Here is a 21,928-nt window from a genome sequence, read left to right as displayed (position 1 = left end):
GCTGACATATGTTTGTGCTAATTTATAAGACTGGTTAGCTTGCACATTGCATCTGAACTCTTGCCTGCCTAGAGAGTGTCCTGAATGTAAAGCAATTTTCTAACTTGAAGCTAGTGGGAAAGATACTGGAACCTTCTCAGGTTGGTAAGTCCTGATGGGTTAGGTTACATCCCCGTGGTTCGCAACCAGGGGAGACTCTGCTCCTGACAAGGGATGTTTGGCAATGTCTGGACACATCTGTCACTATCACAATCTAGACAGGGGTTGGGGAAGCATCTGGGGGGCAGAGGTCCTACACTTCACAGGACAACCCTCCACCACAAAGAATGATCTGGTCCCCAAGTCAGAAGTCTCAGGGTTGAGAAATTCAGATCTGGATCTTTGTTTCCACTTTAATAACCCATGTCCAGAGTGGGAAGATGGCTTCCTCAAGGTCACACAGCAAGTTAGAGGCACAACCTGCCAAAAGAATGATCTGCAGTCGTTAGAAGCATGACGGGCTTGGAAGTCTGAATGTTTGGCTCCCAATCTTGGATTTGAGTCTTACCACCTGGGGACACTGGAGCCAGTTCCTTAGCTGTGCCTCATCCAGAAAACAGGAATAATCATGGTGTCTGCTAACAGGCTTCTAAGAATAATCCAAAGACATAAAGCCTATATAGACTTGTCATGCATATGCTGCATTTACTGTTATGTTCCATTCATTGTCAGAATTCTGAACCCTCTTATCAGCAGGACTCAGGGTAAGGTAAGACACATTATCATAATGATTACTAGTACAGGGTGAGGAACAGCCACTTAAACACTGTCAGCCTCTTCTATGTCCAATGGTGGAGAGATCTCTGAATCACCAAGAACCATTTCCTTGTGCTTGGTCTGATCCAAGAACACAGCACTCGCTCTGAAGGCAGGGTGTATACAACAGCATGTAAACATGTTTCTTCTTTAGTCTGATGGCCTCAACACTACCATTCTCCTTTATAAAGAGGTAGAGGGTGTGGTGGGCCTATTTATGCCCCTCCACACCCCCTGTGAGATATCCAAGTCCTAATCCCTGGATCCAGGAGGCTCCCAAATAGAGCAGCAGGGTCTTTGCAGCTGTGATTATGTTGAGGCTTTTGAGATGAGGAGATTATCCTGGATTATCTGGGTGGCCCCTGAATGTCATCACAGGGGTACTTACGAAAGGGAGGCAAGGAGGTCAAAGGAGGCACAAGGCAAGATGATGATGAAAGCAGAGAAAGGAAGAGACCACATGATGCAGGGCTATGAGCCAAGGGATAAGGACAGCTTCTAGGAGGTACAGAAGGCAAGGAAACAATTCTCTCTTCAAGGCTCCAGGAGGAACGAACTGCCGACACCTGGACTTGAACTCTGGAAGACTCATTTCGGACTTCTGACCTCCAGACGGGTAAGGAAATAAGTACGTTTGAAGCCACTAAGTGTGAGGTCATTTGTTATGGCATTGACAGGAAATTCATTTAGAGGGTTATTGATGGTTGGAGGGGAAGGCACAGTTGCATAGGAGGCTGAGACCCCTTGAGGGGGGAAAGGGATTGAGGTGCTGATGATCCCTTCATCTTTCAGGTTCAAGGTTATGTCTCTGCTGACCCATATGGCTCTGACTGTGGTCAGCTGGCAGCACAAACCATGGGGGACACCAGCAGAGCACTCAACCCAGTGGGAGGGAGAAGTAGGACTAGAGATGGGGGACGATCATGGCGGGGGGGAAGGTTAGTTCTGAGAGAGTATGATCCTTCTAGAACCTGATGACCTGACACTGAAGATCTAAATTAGAGCCATGGCCCCTGTCGTGAGAAACCTGGAACAAGTATTGTCCTCACACAGGCTGCAATGGCCATAAATGGCAGACCCAAGAGGCTTAGGGTCAATGTGCAGTAGAAACACAGGATGGGATTGCAATGGGGTTTGAACAGTATGGCCATGGGGGCAAAAGTTACAGGAAGAGAGGGAGAAAATGAGCCATACACGATTTCCAGCAATTTAAGTGGAGGCAGATGGCATCCTCTCCTGCTACAAACATATAGTCAGGCTAAGGTAACACACAGTAAAAACCTAAAAATACACACCCAAACTTAAAAGTCAAGAGAGGAAACTCATCAGGGGCCAGAAATGAAGACAGGGACAAAAGAGACAAATAAGGGCTGAGTGAGGGGCTTTGAGCTCTGTTTATGCGCTACAAGGACCGGGGCATGGGAGATATGTTCATAGCTTTTCAATCGATTCTCATGATTTGCAGATTCTGTATTTGTGAATCCACCTTCTCCCTAAAATGTACTTGTAATCCCCAGTTCCGTCCCTGTAGCACTCTGGCAGTCAGCCACAGCCTCCAAGCAATCTGAGTTGCCCAATGTGCGTGTTCCCAGCAGAGGTCTAGTGACTCCCGCTGTGGAAATCCTCACCCTAACAAGGGTCCTTTTCCCAATCTGCTGAGTGCTACAGGTTTCTGCATTTTTGTACTTTGCACTGGTCATCTCGTCATTTAAAATGGTCCCTGAGCATAGCGTTGAAGGGCTGGTTGGAGTTTCAAAGAGCAAGAAGGTGGTGGTGTGTCTCCTGGAGATCACAGATGTGTTGGATACTGGCTCTCAGGCCGGAGCTCCAGTACTGCTCCCCGAGCGAGTTCAACATCAATAATTCGACAATACTAGTAAAGAAAGTGTCTTTAAATAGAAATGCGCATAAGACAAGCTTTGACTGTTGGATGGAAATGGTGTGACCAGGGGCTCATAGGAACTTAACCTGTGCTTCCTCTAGGAGCCACAGTTCACTAGTCGCTAAATTGGTATTCTTGCAACTTTATGGTATTTAACTTTGGCTCGTGATGGGAATCAACTGTAGACACACGTGTGTCTCTTTTCTGGGTCTCATTTTATGGTCCCCTAACCCTATAAGGTAAGTTATATTATGCCCACTTGACAGATAGAAATATTGAGGCTCCAAGAGGCTAAGGTGGCTTGCTCATCATCACATAGAACTAGAAATCAAAAGCCGGTTCTGCCAGAAATGACCATCCGTGCTACTCCTACGAAATTTTGCTGATTCTAGAATTTGCTGATTGAACTGAATCATGTTGAAGGCTGTAAAGCACAAAGTTGATCACGGGGTGATCAGTCAAGCAAGAGACATCTCCAAGGGATGTTCTTTAAAACTCACTTTCGTGCACTCAAAACCAAAGTTCAGCCTGGCGGGGTGAGCAAGTCAAAGTTTAAAGACACCTTTTTAATCTAGAAGGGAAGGTGAATCTTAAATGAGTACAGCCATTACTTTTGTACCTTTCTATTGATTTCTTTGTTTCATCAGCAAGAAGTCTTTTTTTATTTTTTTTTTGGAAGGTTTAGCTAGGCTGTTTTATAATTTTTTAGGTTGAGATTTTTATGCTTTTGTTTGTTTTGTTTTGAGAGCCTAATGTCTACTTTCACTGTCTTTTATGTCTAATCTTTCCCAAACAATCATAAGAATGGTCTATAAACCTACTTCCTCCAGTGATCCACAGATCATTGCATGAAATGTTAGAAAGGAAAGGGTCACGTGACTCACAAGTCAGCTGAGAACACCCTGCCTTGTTCGCTTACACTTGACTCAAGCCCTCCATTCCACACTCGGCTGGAAAATTTATCTCTGCTCCAAGATTTCTGTGGATTCCAGGGTCTAACAGTCTTACCACGACCTCTGGTTCTAATTTCCTGTTAATCTCACTCTGGGGATGCCAACGCAATGTGGACGCCAGAAACCTTGCCTTGATTTTCTGAACCCAAAATTCACAAAAGACATTTATTTGGGTGTGTAACAGTTTCAAATGGAAGTTTGAGGTGATGGATGACTTCTATCCAGCAAGTAACTTGGAAATTGATTTTGAGGCACATGTGATCTAAAAAATCCTTTAGCTATCCTATTGCTGGGTTGTTTTATTTTGTTTTAATGGCATTCCTGGCCCTTTGGCTGAATATTTTTCTGTAACTTCTCCCTGCTCCTCTCTCTTAGTTCTCCCAACCAAACTTTCTGGGGTCCGGCCCTGGTCACCCATCTCTTTGTTTTACTGTCCTTCCATACTTAAAGCTTCTTACCAAGATGTTCTTCTAAAAAAGACAGAATCCTCTAAGGAGTATTTCCATGCCAACTATAAAAATAACATTTTCACTCCTTTTTTAATGGAGTGGGAGCTCCACAGAAGGGAGGATTTGGATGAGTTTACAGAGGATTTAAAGAATCCAGACTATGAAGGTAAGTCTGAAAATACCACCACATGAGAACAATTGGCTTTTGTATCTTTGTCTCTGCTTGATGTTATGCCTGCGGCTGTCCTCACCCCGACTGTTCACTTGTCTAAGAAAAATGGGTCCGACTCCCACTCTCAAATGCTGTCATTTTCTTTCTTTCTTTCTTTTTAAAAAAGATTTATTTATTTATGAGAGAGAGAGAGAGCGAGAGAGCAGGGGGAGGTGCAGAAGGAAGGGAGACAAGCTGACTCTCCGTTGAGCAGGGAGCCTGATGCAGGGCTCAGTCCCAGGACCCTGCGATCATGACCTGAGTAAATCAACAGTCACCGCTTAACTGACTAAGCCACGCAGGTGTCCCTCAAATGCTGTCATTTTCAAGAAAGATGGCCCAGTTCAGTCCAAAAATGATGGGACTGCATAGGAAATGTGAGAAGACAGGATTGCACAGATGAGTCCATTTTGCCAAGTGTTTTCTCACTATTTCCCAGATGAGAGGGGCAGTTTCTAGTGGAGAAGACCTGCTCCTTCATTCCAGATAGCAATATTAACTTGCATATTCACTAATACTTAGGTAAATCTACAGTATAGACGTTCCCCATTATTTGATTACATTATTTGACTCATTTAATCTTCACTGAGAACCTATGAGGTAGGCACTATTTTTATTCCTATTTTACAGACGAAGAAACTGAGACAGAGAAGTCACCCAAGGTGGTGACGACCCAGGGAGTTTGGCTCGGGAATCCATGTTCACTGCCATGTTGTTCCGATCTCACTATACGTTCATGTATGGTGGTGCCAGGGAACAGTTGAGCCCGGTGGCACAAAGCACAATGACTGGAACACCAAGGTCATGGGTTAAATCTCGCCAGATCCTTCAAGCGTCAACCCAAATGCCATTTCCACGGAGCGTGTCCCCAAGCTCCCATAACCAGGACAGCTTCTGCCCCTGTGCTCTCACCTCACCATGTAGCCTTTGGTGACTGAACTGTCATTGCTAAGTGATTACTTGTGCAATTACCTTCTCTCGTCTCCTAAAATGCAATCTCTATGCGAACGGGGATTATGACACTTTTGGTAACCAAGCAGACCTGGCAGAGTGTGTGACACATAGTGTGGCCTCAATAAATGCTTGTGTAAAGCATGCACGAATGAAGGGGAGTATACAGAAGGAGCATAATGCCCCGGTTCTCCAGCAGGGTTCGCCAGAATTCAACATGATGGACATTTCCGGCCACGTGGTTCTTTGTGGCGGGGGGCGGGGGGCTGTTGCAGGCACAGTAGGATGTTTAGCAGGATCTCTGGCCTCTACCCGGATGCTAGGGCACCCCACACCCAGCTCTTGACACACCACACTGCATGCCAAGATGCATGACGGACCAAGCAAGAGGATACAGAGATGATACAACACTGTCTCTTACTGGATGAGACAGACGAAAAGGGATTTTCTAGTGTCGATCTCCCCTGCCTCTTACAACAACCCTATGGGTGACCGAAGCCCAGAGAATTGAGTGACTTGACCAAAGTGACGTGACCAATAGCTGGCATTTTGAACCCTGGCAAGTCCAGCCTGATGGCCAAGCCCCCACTCTCCATCACCAACCTATAAGCAGCCTTTAGAATTCTTGATGCCTTAGGCTGGCAAACATTTCTCCAAATGCTCCGACGCCCGTTTATTTAACTGTGTGGGAAGTCATTGAGAAGACAAACACCTGTATCTCTGTGCCTAGAACAGCGCTTGGCCCTTAAAAATGCTTGTTGAGTGGACAAATGGTTAGAAAGCCCTCTTCCGTGCCAAGGTGATTGAAATCAAGTTTCCATAACTTATTAGAGGGTATGTCTATGCGTTCTTTCATTGAGGAGATCACTTCCCCCATTTTACTATGGGAGAAAAAAACAGAGCTGGTCCAGAATGTCTAATTTCAACAATACATGTTTAGCAGTAAACTGTTCTCTATATTTCTTTTGCAAACTATGGAAATAAGGTATGAAGATTTGCCCTAGCAACACAAGCAGGATGATGCTTTCTGACTTCTCGTTTCCTCATGGGTTACGGCTAATGTTCTGAAATGCTCTACCCCACTGAATGCTGCCTCAAGACCGTGGGAGTGAGCCAAGAAAATCTATTCAGCCATTTGCTCCATCCAAAAACAGCATCCGTGAGATAGAAGGCCTCAAGCTGTAGGGCCCCAAAAGCAGATCGGAACATTCTGGTGCTTCTATTTTCAGAAGTGCGTTGGGAAAAATGGCACCCACGAGTTTTTGGATAGAAAATCTGCAAAAGAACAATCAAAATAGCTCTCACTGGAAGTCCCCTCCCCCTACGCCTGACTCCAGCCTGGGCTGGGAAGGGACTTGAGTGAGCGAGGGGGCAAACAGAGGACACTACTAGGAGAGAGGAACTTGTCCTCTGTGAGTGGCCTTTCCAGGCATGATGCGTTCTTTGAGGGATGCATTCCCCTGTGATGGAATCAGTGCACGCAGAACATGCTCTCTAAAGAGAGCTCTCTGAGCGGAATACTTCTCCAAGAAAGCAAGTGCAAAACAATACAATGACAATTGTCAATTCTCTGCTGCCCAGCACTAAAGCCCTGCACTTGAACGCTATGCAGGGATAGTCTTGGGAACCTGCAGAGAGACATTGAGTGTCCTTTGTAGGATGCAATAATGTCTTGTAGTATAACAGCTCTTTAAATACTTGTTCCTTGCCTGGAAGACAGGGTCACTGGGGAAGAGGTCCTTGCTCATATAGAATCCAAGTTGCACTGAGCAGAGGGCCAGGCAAAATGACATGGCCGTCAAGAAGAGAGGCTGGAGATAGGGAGAAAGAGTCAGGTTTGTAAAGCAGCCTGACAGCCTGGCTCATCTCTACTTCCTTTGTTGATCCTTCAACCTTTAAAACCAAAGGTCTGAAACTTTTTTTTTTTTTGGAGGGGTCTTGGAACTTCAGGCAGGCAGATGAAACTTGTAGAAACCTTCTCAAAATAATGATTTAAAAAAAATCCATAGAATATATTGCATTTCAAAGAAACTAATTACCTTGAAAAAATAGTTATCAAAATATTTAACAAAATGAATGTGTGACATGGTAATATACGGTCTTAATTATTAACACATTCACTAAAAAAAAAAAATCCAGTGGTGGGTCTGAAGACGTCCTAATTTTGCAGTAGTGATAAGTGTAAATGATATGTTGAAATATCTACAACCCTTGTAAGGATAACTAGCTGTGATTTCTCATGGTGACGCGGTCACGGCTACGCTGATAGTGGCTGTGGTTTATTCCCTCATTCATGATTGAGGGCCATATCAAATTTCAGTTAGGAGTTAGTGGACCTGAAGTCACATTTTATTGTTTCTCTTCTGAGTTCCTGGCCTCCGGGAACTGAATCAGCAGGCCAAGCTAGACACCTCTGCTTTCAACGCTGCAGCGATTCAGGAGACAATTCCTTAGAACTTTTCTTCGCCTATACTCATTCCCTCTGCCATCTCTTCTAGTCCTGTGGGTTTAAACAGATTTCCTCATGTGTTGACGATTCTCTGTGTTCCACCTGCACATCTGGGTCTCTCTACAGTGATGCCTTTCTCGACAGCTCTGCGGGGGGGGTGTCTCACTGGCATCTCAAACCAAATGTGTCAAAATGGGCTCTTTGTCTTCCCATTCACACCCATCTGATCTTGGTAATGGGGCTCTGTATTTCCGGTGATCTGGGCCAAAGAGCTGGGGGTCTCCCTGTCTCCTCTCTCTCTTTCCACAACCAACCAACCAGCAAGTCCTGTTGGCTCTGCTTTTAAAACCTACCCCTCCTCCACCTTGCTTCTTGCCCTCTCCAGGGCTAACGCCTGAGCTCAGGCCACCCTCATCTCTCACCAGATTACTGCAGGAGCTTCTCAGCCTGTCTGCTTTCTCCTCCCTTCCCTTCCCTTCCCTGAAGGTTGCTCCAGGGTAATCTTTTAAAACCAGGAATGATGCAATCTGTTTTACTCCTCTGTTTAAAACCCTCCAAAAGTCTTTCCCTTTCACCAAGAATAAAATTCCCATTTCGACCAAGGACTACAAAAGTCCTACACCTCCATCCCCTCTCTGACATCATCACTCAATCAGCTTGAGTAGCTTCTGGCCCACCCCCCATTCTTCAAATTTACCAGGTCAACAGCCTACCCCAGGGCCTTTGCCTCTGCTGTTATTTGGCCAGAACGCTTTTCCTGATGTCCACGTGATTCCTCACTTCCTTCATATTCTGTGAAGTCTCTGCTAACCACCTGTTAGGCACTGAATTGTGTGCCCTGTGAAAATCCATATGTCAGAGTATCCCCAGTACCTGAGAAGGTGGCTGTGTTAGGAGAGGGAGTCTTTAAAGAGGGAATAAAGTTAAAATGAGGCTGTTAGGTGGGCCCTAAGCCAATGTGCCTAGTGTCCTTATAAGAAGAGGAGAGGAGGACACAAAAAGAGACACCAGAGGACATAAGCACAGAAGGTGTTTCTGTGAAGAGGCAGCCAGAGGGCCACCATCTGCAAGCCAAGGAGAGGGGCCTAGGGAGAGACCAAGCCTGCCAGCGTACTGACCTTGGACCTGGAGCCTCCTGAGCTGTGAGAAAACACAATTCTACTGTTTGAGCCACCCAGCCTGTAGGATTTTGTTATCACAGCCCTCGTAAATGGATACACAATATAAAGTAATAATTCCACTATTCACCCCAAGACAGCTTTTCCCCTCCTTATCCTGCTTTATTTTCTTCCATAAGCACTCAGCACCAAAAACACACTAACTAATTATAAAACATCAGCAAATTGTTTTATTTGGTCATGGTCCATCTCCCTTACTGGAATATACGTGTGAGGAGAGCACAGGTGCTGCCTAGATTGGAGACAGATCAGCACTTGAACTAGAGCTCTGAGTATTTGAGTATTTGTTGAGTATACTGTTTGAGTATTTGTTGAATGAATGAATGAATAAATGAATGAATGAAATAGCTTCTAATAAAATCATCTGCCTCCATTAGGAAGGTCTTGGAAGCCACTGTTATTCTTCGCATCAAGCCACCACTTCGCGTCATCCTCAGAGCACGAATTGCTCTGAGCCACCTCAAAACCCTCCAGTGAACCAGCCAAGGAAGCTGGCAATAAAGTGGACCTAAGCTGGCCCTCTTCCCTTCACATCTGAGGCATGCCCTTTCCCATCTGCGCAGGTTGGTAAGGAGCGCTTTCTAATTGCTAAGAATACTATTTCTCATTTTGTTTGTGTGTGCTTCTGGGTTTACATAGCTCTTTCCTAGGCATTAGATTTAATCCTCTCTCCTACTGCCTAGGGAAAAAAAATTGTTTATTAACTCAATATTTGCATACAATTTTATTCATACTGGGAACACAGCAGTTCCAGATAGTTATGTGTTTATCGACCTGTTCTGCTGGTCTGTGAATTTCCACAAGGACAGAACGTTTGCATTCTGAGGGCTGAGCACGGTACCCGGCAGATAGTGGATGCTGAATTGGTGGCATTATGATCTAATATTTATCACGTTATTCCCTTCCCTTCCATCTCAGTGGGGACGGTATCAGCAGCAGTCCTCAAAGTTGCTGTGTTGATATGAGTAAACCACGGAGGACATGTCTGGCATACAGTAAGCCCTGAAAATGGGAAGCTCTGGTGGAGTCAGGGATGGACGAAACCACCACAGCACAGGGGCCAGGCTCCAGCTAGAGGCTGAAGGTCTCCTGCGCAGACCCACTCTTGTGGGGGCTGGAGAAGAAGCTGATCAGCAGGGCACCTGGGTGGCTCAGTGGGTTAAAGCCTCTGTCTTCAGCTCAGGTCATAATCTCAGGGGCCTGGGATCGAGTCCCGCATTGGGCTCTCTGCTCAGCAGAGAGCCTGCTTCCCCCCCCCTCCGCCTGCCTCTCCACCTACTTGTGATCTCTGTCAAATAAATAAAATCTTAAAAAAAAAAAAAAAGAAGCTGATCAGCAGCATCCAGGAGAATTAAATAACCTCTTGCATTTCCTCTCAACTGTCTGACTTAATTATTGGGAAATGCCACAAACACTTTTCTTTTGGGACAGATGTGTGGAAAGAAAGGGAGACAGGCTTAATTTTTTTCTTCTGGTTTATGAGTTTCATAACTCATAACTCAAAGAGCCAGGTGGCTGCCACAGCTCCAGGCATCATGGAGGCATTCAAGGACAGGTAGGGGAGAGTGAAGATGGGAGAGTGTCTCCCCCTTGAGTCTGGAGACCATGAGGGTAGAGAGACCATCCTGTCTTTTTCACCACTTTATCTCCTGTGGCTAAGGGGCTGAACTTATTCCATGAATATTTGTGGAGTTCTTGGGAGGTGCCAGATCCTCTGCTACGTGCTGAGGACACAAAAGTTCTGATGTCAGGTCTGACCACAAGATAGCTTGACAAACAAGACCTGTATTGAAATATACACAGCTATAACTGGAAGAGCTAAGACCCAATGCTTTCTGGTACACAGGATGAGGAAGGAAGGAGGGAAGGTCAAAAGGAAGGAGGGAAGAAGGAATTCTGAAATACACATGGAAATAGTTCTATATACGAGAAAGGAGAAGGCAACAATGAGATTTGCTGGAAAACTGGGATGGATTCTCAAAAGAGGTGGTGACTGATCGTCACCCTAACAGATCCTAAAGAATGCTCCCAGGGGAGCATTATTACCACCCGGGCAGCTATGTGGGAGATGGACTGGGTGAACCTGGAGGCAGGGGGACTGATGAAAAGCTGTCACAAAAGTTCAGATGAAAGATGAGCAGGTCTGAACTGGGCAGCGGCAGAGAGGTTGATAAGGAGGAGATGGTTTCCAGAGACATTAAAGAGGGGCGAATTTGCAGGAGGTTATTAGGTAGGATGACGTCTGGCCAAATGTAAGTAATAGAATTCTAATCAATGGTAGCCCAAATAATACAGACAACTCTTATCTCACTAACAAGAAGATGGGGGCAGACACCAAGGTTGGCTCAGCAATTCACTTATGTCACTGAAGAGTCACATCCATTCCAGGATGGACTCTAGCCTAACATATTGCCTTTTGATACTCGTGTGTTGTCTCATGGTTGCCAGGTGGCTGCCACAGCTCCAGGCATCATGGCGGCATTCAAGGACAGGTAGGGGAGAATGAAGATGGGAGAGCCAGGCCACTGAGTGAAGATCATTTTGCTTTTTTCTTCTTTGATTACAGAGGAGATGTATTCTGGAGCTTCTAAGCAGATAGCCACTGGTGTCTCATTGGCCAGGACAGGCCATGTGGCCCTCTTAGCGGCAAGGTGAGCTGGGAAGCCAGATATTCTGCAAAGAACAGGCCTGAATGGCTTCAACCAGTCATGATTCCTGCTCCGGAGCTTCCACGTTGCCTCCCTCACACATAATCGAGACCTGCTGCTAACAGCGTCTGCCATAGGGTGGGAGGTGGGCTTTGGTCTGACTCATACAGTCTCCTCCTGGATGTGAAAAATGGCAGGTGGCTCCCTCGTGGCTTCGGCGCTGTGGAAACCACTGCTGGTTCCAGCTGAGCCCGCTGTTCTTTGCTCATACATTCCCAAGAAGATGATTATGCAGAACAGCGAGAGCTTTCTTGTTTCCCCGAATATTCTTGAGAAAGAAGGCTGCGTTAATAATTTGTTTTCTTGGTATGGGCCATTCGGTTGCAAAACGATATTCCAGTCATAGCACGATACTTCCCGTCCTCATTTATATTCACGGTTGGTTTAATTATGTTTTTCAGTCAGAATACTTATTAATTTTATAGACCTACCTGAAAATTAAATTGGATAAATTCCTTTTGCTTGGTACCTTGAAAAATGTGGTTTTTTTCCAAGCTGCTGCTGGAGCCCACTTTGGCCTTGTGCAATTTTGTTCCTCTTTAAGTTCATTTGCAAATAACAGTGTGTCGGTTTAAAGGGTATTCATCATTTCTGAGTAGGAGAAACACCGCAAAATGCAGTCCAATTCAACACAAAGTAGGAGGACAATGGAGAAAATTGTCAAATATTTTATTTTCTCATTAGGGGGGGTGGGAAGGCCACTGAGTGAGACATAAAATTTCCCTTTGGATTCAATGAATCTGACTTGCTTATGGGGAGAACTCTGTGTTGTACTGAAAAGAGCCAGTAAGCCACAAAGGGTAAAAAGCACAGGGAGGAGGGCCTTCCCCAATGATCAGGGCTAAGGGGGCAAATCAGGAAGACAGCAGGTGATGCATCTACTCGTGAAACATTGACCAAACTCCCTGTGTCTCAGCCGTGATGCTGGAAATACGATTAAGACATGTTACCTACTTTTCACAGGGTAGACAGATATTAATTACACAATGATAACAAACCCTGGTAAGTGTCACGACACACAAAAGCAAGGGGCACTGTGAGAGGCCAGAGCAGGGTCTCACACCCTACATCGAGGGCAGGAAATATCATGCTTGGTGTGTCGTAACTCCGCTGTCCCATTCCAGTGCCTGGCACAGAGAGGCTCACAAGTTAGTTGTTGAGCTGAACTGGATCAAAATGAATGAGGCCTCATGCCATGTAATAGTCAAGGTAATACAAGCTGTGTTGACAGATCAACACCCAAATCTCAGTGGTTATCACACAACGGAAGTGTGTGTGTGTGTGTGTGTGTGTGTATCACCAGTCTACTAACTGCAGGTATTAGGACTTCTCAGCCTCCATAACTGCATGATCTAATTCCTTAAAATAAATTCATATATATATAACAGAATATATATATTCTGTTAGAAAATATATATTTTATATATAATACATATATATGTGTGTGTGTTTATATATATATATATAAAATATGTATACATATAATATATATTTTCTGTTAGTTTTTTTCTCTGAAGAAGCCTAATAAAATAAGCAACAGGAATGAACTGAACAAGTGAACTGACTTCGATTAGGGACTAATCGTGAAATGACAGGGTTATCCTGATCTCACACTCACACACATAGACACACAGACACACACACACACACACACACACACACACGTTACACTGGAGAAAGGAAAATAAGAGTAACGGAAACTTTCATACAAAGACCAAAGTAGAAGAAGGTAACTGGCCCCATAACTTGCTTTTTACCCAAGCCCCCCAAACCTCGAAGACGGTCTTCAAATCCCCAAAGTTGGGAGATACAACGGATGAGTAAGTCCTTGAGATCTAATGCACAGCACGGGGACTACAGTGAACAATTCCGTATTGTATACCTGACGTTGCTAACGGAGTATATCTTAACCGTTCTCACATATACACACAGAGAACCCCAAACCCAAATAAAACCATGGGAGGCGATGCAAGATATGGTAATTAGCATGACTGCAGCGATTGTTTCACAATGTGTATCAAATCATCGCATGGGACAACTTTGATATATACAATTTGTATTTGTCGATCATACGTCAGTAAAGCTGGGAAAAGGAATACTTCTTAAAAAAAAAAAATCAAAGGCACCAATACCCTAGGTTCTAATCCTGGGCCTCTAGTTCGCTGAGTGAACCCGTCCAAGTCCAAAATGCTGCTGGACCTCAATATTCTCAGTGTAAAATTAGGAAATTGAATCATGGTCTCGCCGTGCTTCCAGAGCTCTGCAAATCTATGACTCTCAAGGTGTTTGTGAATTTTCCCAGTTTCCCGAAGCTGTGTGGGTGAGTCCCGGCTACACGAGAAAGGAAATCAGGTGAATTCTTTGTGATGGCACTTGAGAGACTGCACAAATTCTGAGTTGCCAGCCGGGCTCCACTGACGTTGGGCAATTTACATATCTCCCTGTGTCTCTTGGTGTCCCTTAGCCATGAAATAACAGCTCCAGTCAGATAGGAATAGTGCCTCCCTCTTAGAATGTGTTGTAATAATTAAATGAGAGAACATTCATTACATGCTTACAACACTGCCTAGCACATAGGAAAGGGCCCAATACACGAAGGCTACTAATGCTGCTATTATTACTATCATCATTATTTTGTTGTTGTTGTTGTTTAGAAATCTTAATGGCTGTCTCTTAGCTTTTTTTTTTTTTTTAGATTTTATTTATTTATTTGATAGAGAGTACAAGTAGTCAGAGAGGCAGGTCTGAGATAGGAGGAAGCAGGCTCCCCACTGAGCGGAGAGCCTGATGTGGGGCTCAACCCCAGGACCCCAAGACCATGACCTGAGCTGAAGGCAGACGATTTAACTCACTGAGCCACCCAGGTGCCCCTGTCTCTTCACTTTGTAGTCCATTTTTGGGGTCTTGTTTCCCCTATTTTAAACATTCCTTAAATGGGAGAAGGGCATCATGCATGGCAGGTGATAGGGAGTAAAATAAAATGTAAGAGTAGGTTTCTAGACACTTTGGAAATATTAGCCATAACAGGGAAAGGAGGCATAATCAAAATCTGGAATTAAAAATACAAGAGTGCCATTTCTATAACATTCGTAAAATGTCAAAGTTATAGTGATGGGGAAAATCAGTGGCTGCAGGGGAACATGGTTGGGAGCGTGGGACGATGAAGGGGTAGCATGAAGGGATTTCTTTGTGGGCATGGAGCAGTTCTCTACCCTGATTGGGATAGTTCCATGAATCTGTTCATTTGATGGAATTCCACAGATCTACACACACACATATACACTTGAATGCATGTAAAAATGGACATGATCCAAATAAGGTCTGTAGTTTCATTAATAGTATCGTACCAGACTTAGTTTCCTCATTGTGGTGGTGCACTATGGTTTCGTAAATGTTACCATTGAAGAGAGCTGGCGGGGACGGTCTGCAGGACCTTTATCCTTGTGCAACTTTTTGTGAGTTCAGAAATTATTTCAAATTAAAAAGTTGAAAAAATTACAATAGTAGTAGGGAGATAATAACTATCCATTTAATAAGTGTTTACAAAATATAGTAGAAAGCATAAAAGACTTGTCCAGTAGCTTGGATCACAGAATCACAATAGGATGGGCCACAACCGAAAGAGAGCCAACTACCTTAGGTTATCACGAAGGAGCGCTGGACTTCACCAGCATGGAAGTGGCCGGGACGCCAAAGTCCCCCGGTATGGCCAAGAAAGAAGGAGGGCTGAGCAGGAGCAGCTCCATGGGACACTCCCTGGAGGCAAGCATGGGCGGGAAGGGAAGAGGAAGTCGGGAGGAGGAGTATCAGATGTTGTGGAAGCAGGTAAGCCAGGATGGCTGCTGGAGAAGACCAGACTGGGGGACCCCCCCCAACCCCCACCAGGCTGTGTGCCCCTTCTGTGCTTGATCACCCCCTCCCCACAGGCTGGCACCTTTGAAGGGCTAGTTTCAGATGGGGATTCCGAGGGGCAAACCTCTGTGGAGGAGGAGACAAGGGTGAGGATGAGGATGGTAAGGACAGCCGGGCATGCTTCTGGGCACCTGGCATAGGCTGACTCTGTCAATCCTTGTGACCCAGCCTAGGAGGGAGGCATGGTAATAATTACCCACTTTCCAGACAAGGCAACTGAGGCTTGGAGAGGTGAAACAAATGGCCCAAGGTCACAGTTTAGAGTTGAGACAGCTGAGTTGTACTTTCTTTAGGTTCGGATCTCTTTTCTTCCTCGTTGCGTATGACTGCCAGGGAGGAAGGGGGACTGCCATGACGCCGAGCCTCCGTGAAACCTTGACAGCTGTCTCTCTGCCTCTTAATCTTTTATTTTTTTCCATCCTGCTCCCCCTAACTATTTTGTACATTCCTTAAAAGAGACAAGGGTATCATGATATGTGGCACAGCGCAAAATAAAGGAAAATATAGTATGATGTAATAATATTAATATAATATATTACTTTATATGTTAATATTATGTCATAATATAGAAATGGACTGAAGGATACTTTGAAAATAGGTAGATATAAATGGGAAAAGAGGTATAACCAAACACTGGAGTCAAAAATACAAAGGTACCATTTATGTAATAATCTAAAAACATCAGACTTAGAGAATGGATGGATCAGTGGCTCCGGGGACATGGGCTGAGGGAAGCGGGTATGAGTTCACAGTATGACCCCAGGGTCGATTTTTCTGGAAGAAGAAAGGGATCTCACCACTAACTCTTTGTCACCCAACGGCGCCTAAACTGTGTTGGGTACCCAGGCCATATACATAAGCACTGGTTAAAAAACAAAAACAAAAACAAAGGAAAACAAGAGCAACTTTAAGTCACCTCACAAAGAAGTTACTAAAAAACAATACAGACTTAAAAAAAACAAAAAGAAACAATACAGACAACAAAAATGAAAAAAATAATAGCAATTCAAGCCTCTCGTAGAAGTTCATAAAAATTCTGAAGTGCATCAAGGCTGAGAGGATTTTCCATTTATAAATGAGACATTCAAAGGCAGACAGGGCCCTGAAGTGCGCGCACACCACAACGCGGCATTGTGGCGGAGGGGAGGAAAACTGTCTGCCGGATCACGGTGCATTTCTAATTGAAGAGTTTGAGAATGCAAATGAAAATGAATCAGCGCCAACAGGGATGCCTAAAAGACATAAGTGAGAATTACGGCAATTAAGAATGTTGTCTCAAAGGAAATTAGACTGGTCCATTAATTACAATGCCTTAAAGGGAAAGAGGTCCCAATGAAATGCAATAAATTAAAATATCAAAAAAGAAATTAGTAAGAAGAGAAGGTGGAAGTGCCAACAGAAGCAAATCTCAGAGGTAGTGATGGGGACAGAGAAGGGAGTAAAAATACTCAGAGTGAGTATGGACCATGCAGAGCAGGTCCACTGCGGATTAATTCTCCTCCTACTCCTTGCTCTCCCCTCCCTTCCTTTCCTTTCCATTCCTTCCTTCCTTCCCGCCTTCCTTCCTTCCTAGCCTCACTTCCCTGACCTTTGCCCTTTGGATCAGCTGCCCCACTCAACAAGGTGAGTACTCACCAGGCTGTCCCAGGTGATGTGGTTCCTGATCCAATGACACTCTAATGCCCCCTGCTTTAAGTTCTCAAAAATTATTTGTATTTCCTTGTCTCCTCAGCTTGGTAATGAAAAGCCTGAGCTTCTGTTCTTGGTACTGATGCTAACTGATATTGGTATTTTCCATACTGATCCAGACCCTCTGGGCGTGCCATCTCCTCTTATGCTGGTGTTCCCACTCTAACTCCACACCGTGCCCATCACACTGACTTTCCTCTCCACTCGCCAGAACCCCTCCTCTTTGCCTCACATGGCAATTATGAGTCCTAGTAATCTCCAAATTCCTCAATCCCTGACTAGGTCCCTATAAAACACCCTCAGGTCTCCCCATGACAGGGACCATTGCTTTCTTGAAGGAAAGATTCATGCTTTTGTTCTAGACATTTATCATGCTTCTGCTCATGCTATTTTCCTAAATACTCATCACCCACATGATGTGTCTCTAAAAAATTGCATTATTTTTAATTTAAACATTTTAACCTCATCAGGAGCAATAATGCCTGGAATCAGGGCTTTTTTAATAGTAGTTTTATGCATTTTTCTTATAAATATCAACATAAATGCGCAACTACACACATTAAAATGTCCATCCAGGTGCCTCTTAAATGAGCTTGTCCCTCTTTGGCAGTGGCACTCCCTGTGCAGGTAATATTCCACAGTGAGAAAGCACAGACTCTGGATTAATTACAATCTGATTTGGCTTCACCACTTGCTGTAGGAACTGGGGAAAATGTATTATCCCCAGGGCCTCACTTTTCCCATCTGTGCATTGGCTGCAACTGTATGTCTTTCTAAGGATTGCTTTGAGGACCTGATGCATGCGTTAGGACACATGCTTATTTCCTTTTTCCATGGTTGCAGTTCTCATCTCCCCCAACCCAGTGGCTTCAATTCTTTGAGAGCCATGGATAAATTTGAACACATTTTTTAAAAGATTTTATTTATTTATTTAACAGACAGAGAACACGAGTAGGCAGAGAGGTAGGCAGAGAGAGAAGGGGAAACAGGCTCCCTGCTGAGCAGAGCCTCAGGCAGGGCTCGATCCCAGGATCCTGAGATCGTGATCTGAGCCAAAGGCAGAGACTTTAACCCACTGAGCCACCCAGGTGCCCCAAATTTGAACATATTTTTAATTACCATTACTGATCAGATGTCTCTCCCCATACATGTTTATTTAAATGTTAGTATAAAAAAGGTGAAGGCATCTTTCTTTCAAAGTGGAACATAAACTCCTTGATAAATGGACAATATTTCATAATGTCTTAGCATCACCATGATGCTTGCCTGGTGCCAAGCATATGGTGGTATTCCATTGGTACCTGCTGACCTGCGTGATTGATCCCTCATCCTGGCCAGAGATCTGAGCACTGCCAAGGTGGGGCTCTGCTGGAGGTGTGGCAGTGGGGCCAGTCCACTCACATAATATAAGGAAGAGTCCTGGCTCTAAAACAGTGCCATAAGCAGGTCCCTGGCTCTCTCTAAGGCTTGCCAACGCTTCTACCATTTCCCATCTGTGTTTCTATTTTTCTGGTGAGAGTAGCTTTATTGATCTCATTAATTCTCTTTTCCATCTTTGGCATGGCAAGGTGATATTATCTACGCTTTAATGCCTCCTGTGTTTTGCAAATTATAGGATTATTATGGATAGAATGACAAGAAACACTGTTTTCACCAAATCAGGGCCAAAGCCACGAACTGTCCTTCATTTAAATGGCAGGGTATAATCTGTCCTGTGTCGGGGGGGTCTGCTCACCCAGACCTGAGGGCTGCAAACACAGATGTAGAATTTTCTCTCAGCTGAGATATTTCCATGTGAAGCAAAGCAAAGATTCCTTCACTTGAACATTTTTATTTTTGAGTTCCTGAAGGTAGTAACAGAATTCCTAATAAGGGTTTTTTTTTCTTTTGCAGCAATTACTTTTCACTATTTTTTCTTCTTTTGATTGAAAATTAGTTTGAGGAAGTCTTAAATGGAATTATCTGAGGGATGATGGGACTCAAGATTTAGAGTTCAATAAGTACTTTATACAAACAAAACAAAAAACAAACCAAAAAGTAAAAAACAAAAAACCACAACTCTCTATTGCTCTGCTGTTAAAGACAAGGAAAAGTCTCTCTTATGCAAGTTCTTTTACTTCGATAACTAATTAAAATCACAACCACTACCAACAGAAAAGTTTCTCCTGGTCTTATCTGGTACTTAAAACTCTTTACAAGAGGAAAATAAAGAAATGGAAAATAAGTGGCTTCTTCATAGGCTCTGAGTTTCCCAGAACAGTGGCTTCTGTATCTATCAGAATGTCCTAAGAACTTAGGGTTATCTAGAACAGAGGGGGCACCTAATAAATGTTGACTATGGAACAAAATGAACAAATGTTTTTGTCCTTTAACATTTTTTTCTTCAAGCATAATAACGTATACACTTAAATGAACACACATCCTAAGGGTACCATCAGATGAATTTTTACAAACTCAAATTCACCAGCATTGCTAGAACCCAGAGTGAGAAACAGCAATACTATAACTGCAGTATTCTCTCTCACGTCCCTCTCCAACTGTTACCCCCCAAATATAGCCAGCATATTGACTAATTTTTTTGCCTTCTTTGAACTTCATATAAATGGGATCACACAGCATGTCTTTTCTGTGACTGCCTTCTTTTGTTCAACGTTAGGGTTCTGAAACTCATTTAAGTTGAGACATGTAGTTGCAAGCTGTTCATTCGAATTGCTGTATGGTATTCTGTCACAGGTGCTGTGGATTTAGTGTTTGTGGGCTCCCCCTCACCTTCCTGAATTGAAGCTCTAATCCTCAGGGTGATGGTACCTGGAGGTAGGGTTTGGGGGAAGTAATTAGGGTTAGATTAGGTAATGAGGGTGGGATCTTCATGATGGGATTAATGTCTTAGAGGAAAAGGAAGGGACAAGATCTCTCTCTTTCTCTCTCTCCTCATGCATGAACAAGGGAAGGCCATGTGAAGATGTAAGAAAACAGCCATCTTCAAACCAGACAGAGGGCCTTCACCAGACACCAAACCTACTGACATCTTGATCTTGGACTTCCCAGCCTCCAGAATTGTGAGAAATAAATGGTTTTTGTGTAAGTCACCCAATTGATGGTATTTTCTTATAGCTGCCCAAACTGACTAAGACAATGGTTATCGATCACAACGGACTCAACTATCGTACTGTTGTGCAATTGACAGCTTCCAGTTTAGAGTTATCATGAGCTGTACTCCTTCAAATCATCTCATATGTGTGTTTTTCTGTTGACAGAACAGAAATGCTGGGTCATAAGGTATGTATGTTTCCAACCTTGGTAGAAATTGCCAAACTATTTTTTCAAAGTGCTTGCACCAACCAACACTCCCAGCAACAGCGTATGTGCGTTCCAGTTGCTCCACACCCTTCCCAGCGCTTGATGTTGTCAGTCTTTTTCATTTTAGTCATTCTGGTGGTTATATAGTGGGATCTCACTGTGTTTGTAAGTGTGTGCATGCATGTTCCTTTTTATTTTGAAATAATGAAAGCTTTGCATGCGGGTGTAAGAAAGACACAAAAGAGATCCCTCATGCCCTTCACTCAGTTTTCTCCAATTGTAGTATCTTGCATAACTATAGGACAATAACATGACCAGGAAATTGACACTGATACAACCCACCACCCTTTGTCATATTTCACTAGCTTTATATGCACTCATTTGTGTGTGTGTGTATTATCTAGTTTCATGTAATTTTCGACATGAGTAGATCTAGTGACCACCACCCGTCAGGATCTAGACAGTCTTATCATAAGAACCCCTCCTGCTACCCTTTATATCCACTGCTCCCTTCCTCCCTTTCCCACACTCTCATCTCTGCCCACTAATCTGGACTCCACCTCTACAGTTTTGCCATTTCAAGAATGTTCTATACATGGAAACATATAGTATGTAACACTTTTTTTTTGACTCAGCATAATTTTCTTACAATCCATTCAAGTTGTTGCATGTATCAGAGCCATTCATTTTAACTGTCGAGTAGCATTCCACAAATGAAAGCACCCACCCCCCAAGCCATCATTTCTAGTGGTTTAATTGATTCCTACTCAAGGGATAAAATAGACTTTCACATGTCCTTTCATTTGTCCATGAATTCAACCAAAATTTATTAAGTACCAACTGCATACCAAGCATTGTGCTGGATCCTGGGCATATAAGGGATATAACAGGGCTCTCTGTTTTGTAAGGATGTTCCTAGAGTCTAAGTTGGGAGACAGACTTATAAATTTAATAAGGCAATGCAGCATTACAGATACCAAGACAGTTATATATACATCTCAGTATGGAATAAAGAAGAAAATGTTTGACTTTATGAGGATAGGGTATGGAAGATGAGCCCAAGAGACACTCTGTGGGAGCAGATGCATAATCCAAGTCTTGGAAGATGAATGGTTTGCCTGATGGCTGTGAATGAGAAAGGAAGCATGAGAAATGGGCTTTCAGAGCAGAAAGAACAGTTTGGGTACAAAATGGAGGTGGGGAATAGTCTATACTCAATGCAAAACTCAGCATACCATGGCTAGCTAAGTGGATGGGGCTGCTGAAGACATGGAGTTGGGGAACATCACCATCTTTCAGGAGTACATGTTCTTACTTCTGACAGTCATAAGCTGCTAACTCAGATGCCATCAGCAGAATCGTACTAAAATGCCCTAAGTCTCATGGACTCCAACCACCCTGACTTTGCAGTTCCCCAAGGATCCCTGCATTAGACACAGCCAAGGACAATC

At 43.9% G+C, this 21,928-nt stretch overlaps 1 protein-coding gene and 1 long non-coding RNA gene across 4 annotated transcripts in view; one reads left to right on the top strand and one right to left on the bottom strand.

The window, feature by feature from the left end:
- XYLT1 (xylosyltransferase 1) overlaps positions 1–21,928 on the bottom strand; it is a 542,359-nt gene that overhangs the window by 392,992 nt on the left and 127,439 nt on the right. The gene's annotated exons all lie outside the window — the stretch shown is intronic.
- LOC122895649 lies at positions 1,248–20,251 on the top strand. Of its 3 annotated transcripts, XR_006382249.1 has the most exons (4): positions 1,248–1,411; positions 9,246–9,431; positions 11,435–11,519; positions 20,124–20,251. It is a non-coding gene; the product is annotated as an uncharacterized LOC122895649 (long non-coding RNA). The 3 variants fall into 3 exon arrangements; XR_006382247.1 differs by lacking the exon at positions 20,124–20,251 and having other exon boundaries at positions 11,435–12,054; XR_006382248.1 differs by lacking the exon at positions 20,124–20,251 and having other exon boundaries at positions 9,246–9,435; positions 11,435–12,054.

Source organism: Neovison vison, chromosome 14 (assembly GCF_020171115.1).
Source record: "Neovison vison isolate M4711 chromosome 14, ASM_NN_V1, whole genome shotgun sequence".
Lineage (NCBI taxonomy): Eukaryota > Metazoa > Chordata > Mammalia > Carnivora > Mustelidae > Neogale > Neogale vison.
Note: the sequence above shows the minus strand (reverse complement) of the source record. Positions and strands in the feature narration are given on the sequence as shown.